Raw genomic sequence first — 6,000 nt, 5'->3', positions numbered from 1 at the left:
GAATGCAAGAAGGTCCTACTTCTCTGACATCATCACTAAAAACAGCCATAATGCTCGGGTCTTATTTTCTACAGTTGACAGGCTAACAAACCCTCCTGTGCCAGTGGCAGCTGAACTTCATTCAACCATGGCCTGCAATGACTTTGCCAAATTCTTCACTGAAAAAATCCAAAAGATTAGACAAGCAATTGGTACATCAACAGCAGATCCAGGATATGTACTGTGTCCACCGAAAAACTGTTTAAACACCATGAAAAAGTTTCACCCTATTAACAGCAAAGACCTGGAGGACATCTTAGGTCAACTGAACTCCTCCTCTTGCTGTTTAGATGTCCTGCCAACAAGTTTTTTCAAAAAGGTCTCAAAGACTTTAGAGTCAGACCTGTTACAGATCGTCAACTTTTCTTTAATATCAGGTGTGTTTCCAGAACCACTAAAAACTGCTGTAATCAAACCTATACTGAAAAAGGACAATCTTGACAAGACACAAATGAAAAACTACAGGCCGATCTCAAATCTCCCATTTTTAAGTAAGATCATTGAAAAAGCAGTTTCTCAACAGCTCAATTACTTCTTAAAACAGAATAACTGCTACGATGCCTTCCAGTCAGGTTTTAGACAGAACCACAGCACTGAAACTGCTCTGACCAAAGTGTTTAATGACATATGTCTGAACACAGACAGTGGAAAAATGTCAGTCCTAGTTTTACTGGATCTCAGTGCAGCATTTGATACAGTTGACCACAACATATTACTCAAACGACTGGAGAACTGGGCAGGTCTTTCAGGAACTGTACTAAACTGGTTTAAAACATACTTAGAAAACAGGAAATACTTTGTATCAATGGGTAACTTCACATCCGAGCAGACAAGTATCACATGTGGAGTTCCCCAAGGTTCCATCTTGGGACCCCCTCTGTTTAACATTTACATGCTCCCACTGGCACAGATTATAAAGAACAACAAAATAAACTACCACAGCTATGCAGATGACACACAAATATATATCACAATGTCACCAGGAGACCGAGGCCCTGTACAGGCTCTTGGTAAATGCATTGAGGAAATTAATGACTGGTTGTGCCACAATTTTCTCCAACTAAACAAAAACAAAACTGAAGTAATAGTCTTTGGCGCCAAAGAAAAACGATTACAGGTCACCAGAGAACTTCAATCTATACATCTAAAAACCACAAACCAGGCGAGAAATTTGGGTGTAGTGATGGATGCAGACCTAAACTTAGAAAAACACATTAAGACAATAACAAAGTCAGCTTACTATCACCTCAAGAATATTTCAAGGATAAAAGATCTGATGTCTCAACAGGACCTGGAAAAACTAGTCCATGCATTCATTTTTAGTAGGCTTGATTACTGTAACAGCATCTTTACAGGTCTACCTAAAAAATCAGTCAGACAACTACAGCTCATTCAGAACTCTGCTGCTCGAGTCCTCACTAAGACCAAAAAAGTGGACCACATCAGTCCAGCTCTGAGGTCTTTACACTGGCTGCCTGTCCGTCAGAGGATAGACTTTAGAGTTCTGATGCTGGCCTATAAAGCTCTGAATGGTTTAGGTCCAAAATACATCAGTGACCTCCTGACCCAGTATGAACCTTCCAGATCCCTCAGGTCATCTGGATCCGGTCTTTTATCAGTTCCCAGAGTCAGAACCAGACACGGAGAAGCTGCATTCAGCTTTTATGCTCCTTATATCTGGAACAAACTCCCAGAAAGCCTCAGATCAGCTGAAACACTCAGTTTATTTAAATCCAGGTTGAAGACTCACCTATTCTCAGCTGCATTTGAATAAAGCACCAAATCCACACTTTTAAGCTTAAATTTCAAAACTTACACTAACTACTGATCTTATCTATTTCTGATTTTATCTGTTTTGATTTTATATACTGTTTTGTTTGTTTGTTAAGCTTAAATTTCAAAACTTACATTAACTACTGATTTTATCTACTGTTCTGATTTTATCTGTTTTGATTTTATATACTGTTTTGTTTGTTTGTTTGTTTGTTTGTTTGTTTGTTTGTTTGTTTGTTTGTTTGTTTGTTTGTTTGTTTGTTTGTTTGTTTGTTTGTTAAGTGGGTTTAGAGCTCTGGGTAGCTCCCCAACTGGGTCTAGACTGGGTCTAGAGAGTATTTTAAATTCAGGGAATTTAAAATAGAAAGTAGCTCGTCCACAGAAGGACTGGTAGCTCCCCTTACGATAAGGGTTCAGATCACGCAAACAGGTGTGGGATTAGAGCTCTGGGTAGCTCCCCAACTGGGTCTAGACTGGGTCTAGAGAGTATTTTAAATTCAGGGAATTTAAAATAGAAAGTAGCTCGTCCACAGAAGGACTGGTAGCTCCCCTTACGATAAGGGTTCAGATCGCGCGAACAGGTGTGAAATGTGTGTGTTTAGTTAGTTTGTTTGTTTGCTTGTTTTAATCAATTTTAAATCATGCTCTTTATTTGTTTTCGTTTCTAATGTCTCTGTAAAGCACTTTGAATCACCTTGTTGTTGAATTGTGCTATACAAATAAATTTGCCTTGCCTTGCCTTACGACCAGCACGGGAATAAGTTTGGATTGTCTTTTATGCTTTCCCAACCTGGAAGCAACATGAAGGAGCTCATGTATCGGATATTACCAAACGAAGGCGTCTAGCCTGGATAGAAGCCGTGAGACGAGCTGATATCAAGTTCTGTTACGTCTCCAGATATCAGTTGGTGTGCTCAAGACATTTTCATTCCGGTAAGTTCTAAACATGTTCACATCACACTTTATAGCTGAATAATATCATCGTTAGTGGTCTCGGAAGTTATAGAATTTGCGATCAAACATCGAATGGAGTGACTTGATTGATTGATGTAAAGACAATAAATGAAATGAGACAGGAAGGACACAAATTGGCGTTAATAATTTGCCCGATTATCAATGTGTTAATTTGCATCTACTTTACAATTATGGGCATATAATATGATAACGATATTTTAGCAGTTCAATGATAAATGTATAACATTAATTATGGTGGGGGGTGGAAAATGGCTATTTCACTCGATGCACTCAGCTGACTCCAGCTTTGGTATGAATGACGACGTACTCAGAGTTTGGCGGCTTGAAAATAGCCAAATCTTGCACCCAGCCATTTGTAAATTGGATGTGCACCTTCAGTGACTTGTAATTACAAAACTGGTTCGCTGTGTAAGCGCTTACTCCACAAACAAGATACGTGAAGATATCGGGGTAGGACAGTGGCGGTAAGTCGTCTGGGTCTTTACTCCACTGCCGTATTTCAAATGGGTCCAGATTTGCGATGCACTCTATTCTTTTTCAAGTACCGCTGCTTCGCCTCTGGACGCAATCGGTCTCTATACCGTCCGTTTTCTTTTGAGCTGCTTTTAAGCATGTTTCTTGTCGTCGTCGTTCCAACACAGTGTGTTTGTTTTGATTCGTAGACCCCGAAAATGGAGCTGCGCTCCCACAATCCATTGCGGCGTGACGTCAACTCCAAAGCCCTATTGGGACTCGTAGGTATTGTTGTCACTGAGGAGAGTAGCCTCAAAGCGAGACCCCACAAGCAGCTACAAAAAGAAAGTTATAGCTTGCCTTCAAGACTTTGAAAAGGACAAAATTATTGACCGCCTTACATATCACCGCCTTTACCCAGGGGATGCCATACCCTGCATTTACGGACTTCCTAAAATCCACAAGGAAGCTGTCCCACTCAGACCCATTTATTAATCCTTTATTTATCCAGGTAAAAAATCTCATTGAGATTAAAAATCTCATTTCCAAGAGAGACCTGGCATCATAGCAACAAAAGTCACATACCACATAGGTATATAACATTTAAAACAAATACAATATCCCATACAAACATGTGTAAAATATACAATAACAGATCAAATTAAGAGTACATTAAAAACAATCACACTGAGTAAAAGAACTGTTCTCTCGTTCCTTTAAGACAGACTTAAACTCTCCCAAGGTATCCAATTCTGCTAATTTCAGTTCCTTCTGCAGATTATTCCAGGAAGCAGGGGCAGCGTATTTAAAAGCCCTTTTCCCCAATTCTGTTCTGATTTTTGGGACAATCAATTGTATGAATTTGTTCGAACGAAGGTTGTATTGGTTGTGGTTTTTACACATATAAACACATAAATAAGATGGAACCAGCCCAAGGAGAGATTTATAGATAAAGATCAACCAATGGGAGAGTCTGCGAATATGCAAAGATGGACATTTAGCAGCAGCATACAAAGAACAATGATGTACATGATTAATCATAGCATAAACTCAGCCACTTATAACATTGATAAAAAACCTTGCTATCATACTTGCTTCTCTTGTGGGGAACACCCCACACCACATCAAGAACTCCACCGACTTCACCGACAAGGTCCAGAAACTTACCCTGGATCCAGATGAAACCATGGTGTCCTTTGATGTAGTCTCTCTCTTCACTTGCATACCCACCACGGAGGCCGTGGAGACTGTCAGAAAACGACTACAAGAAGACAGCTCCTTGGAGGACAGGACCAACTTCACACCCGATCAGATCTGCACACTGTTAGACCTCTGCCTCACCACTACATATTTCAAGTACAACGAAGGCTTTTACAGACAAAAACATGGCTGTGCCATGGGCTCCCCCGTGTCACCTATTGTAGCCAACCTTTACATGGAGGAAGTGGAAAGAAAGGCTCTTGGCTCTTTCAAAGGAAGAGTACCGAGCCACTGGTACAGATATGTGGACGACACCTGGGTCAAAATCAAGACACAAGAAGTGGAATCCTTCACTGCGCACATTAACGCTGTGGATAAAAACATCAAGTTCACCAGGGAAGACACAAAGGACAACTGTTTGGCTTTCCTGGACTGCACTGTGCACATTGAAGAGAACGGCAACCTCAACATCGAAGTTTACCGGAAGCCCACACACACGGACCAGTACCTCCTCTTTGACTCCCATCACCCTTTGGAACACAAACTTGGAGTAATTAGGACCCTACACCACCGGGCAGAACATGTTCCCTCTAAGCCTGAAGGAAAAAAGAAGGAACACACACATGTAAAGGAAGCACTCAAAACGTGCGGCTATCCTAAATGGGTGTTCTTAAAGTCAGCAAAGAGGCACAGACGCAACAACATTGTCATCCCCTATGTAGCCGGTGTATCAGAAAAACTCAGGAGAGTTTTCTCCAAGCACGACATCCCGGTGCATTTCAGACCCAGCAACACGCTCAGACAAAAACTGGTTCACCCGAAAGACAAAACGCCAAAACACAGACTTAACAATGTGGTGTATGCTGTACAATGCAGCGAGGAATGCCCAGACCTCTACACTGGAGAGACCAAACAGCCACTTCACAAGCGCATGGCACAACACAGAAGAGCCACCTCCACAGGACAAGACTCAGCAGTCCATCTGCATCTAAAGGATAAAGGACACTCTTTCGAGGATGCCAATGTTCACATTTTGGACAGAGAGGACAGATGGTTTGAAAGAGGAGTGAAAGAAGCCATCTATGTCCACTGTGAGCGACTATCTTTGAACAGAGGCGGGGGTTTACGACACCAACTCTCTGCCATCTATAATCCAGTTTTGAGATCCCTTCCCAGACGCCTTAACGCCCACTCACATCCTGGGCCATCTGACCTCAGGAATTCGCATGATAAGGTTTGGCCAGGTTTCACAATGAACTCACCCGAAACTCTGGCTGATTGGGACCCACACCCAGTTTCACACCATGGCTCAGGCGATTAGAGGATCATCAGGTGGTCCTTTTGTCCCTCTTTGGGGGGACACTCCCACTAGGTTTATATCTGGGACTCTCCACCATTTGACCTTAGAACTGAAGAAGCTTCTCGGATGAGAGGTGAAACGTCTTCAAGTAACTTAAAGAAGTCCAGACGCTTTTCTTTGCAACCTCCTTTGACTAAATGGAGGGACAGTAACTGCATGTGTAAATGACTAAAAACAAACTAAAAACTACTTCCAAAAAC

Source organism: Astatotilapia calliptera, chromosome 3 (genome assembly GCF_964374335.1).
Source record: "Astatotilapia calliptera chromosome 3, fAstCal68.1, whole genome shotgun sequence".
Lineage (NCBI taxonomy): Eukaryota > Metazoa > Chordata > Actinopteri > Cichliformes > Cichlidae > Astatotilapia > Astatotilapia calliptera.
Note: the sequence above shows the minus strand (reverse complement) of the source record.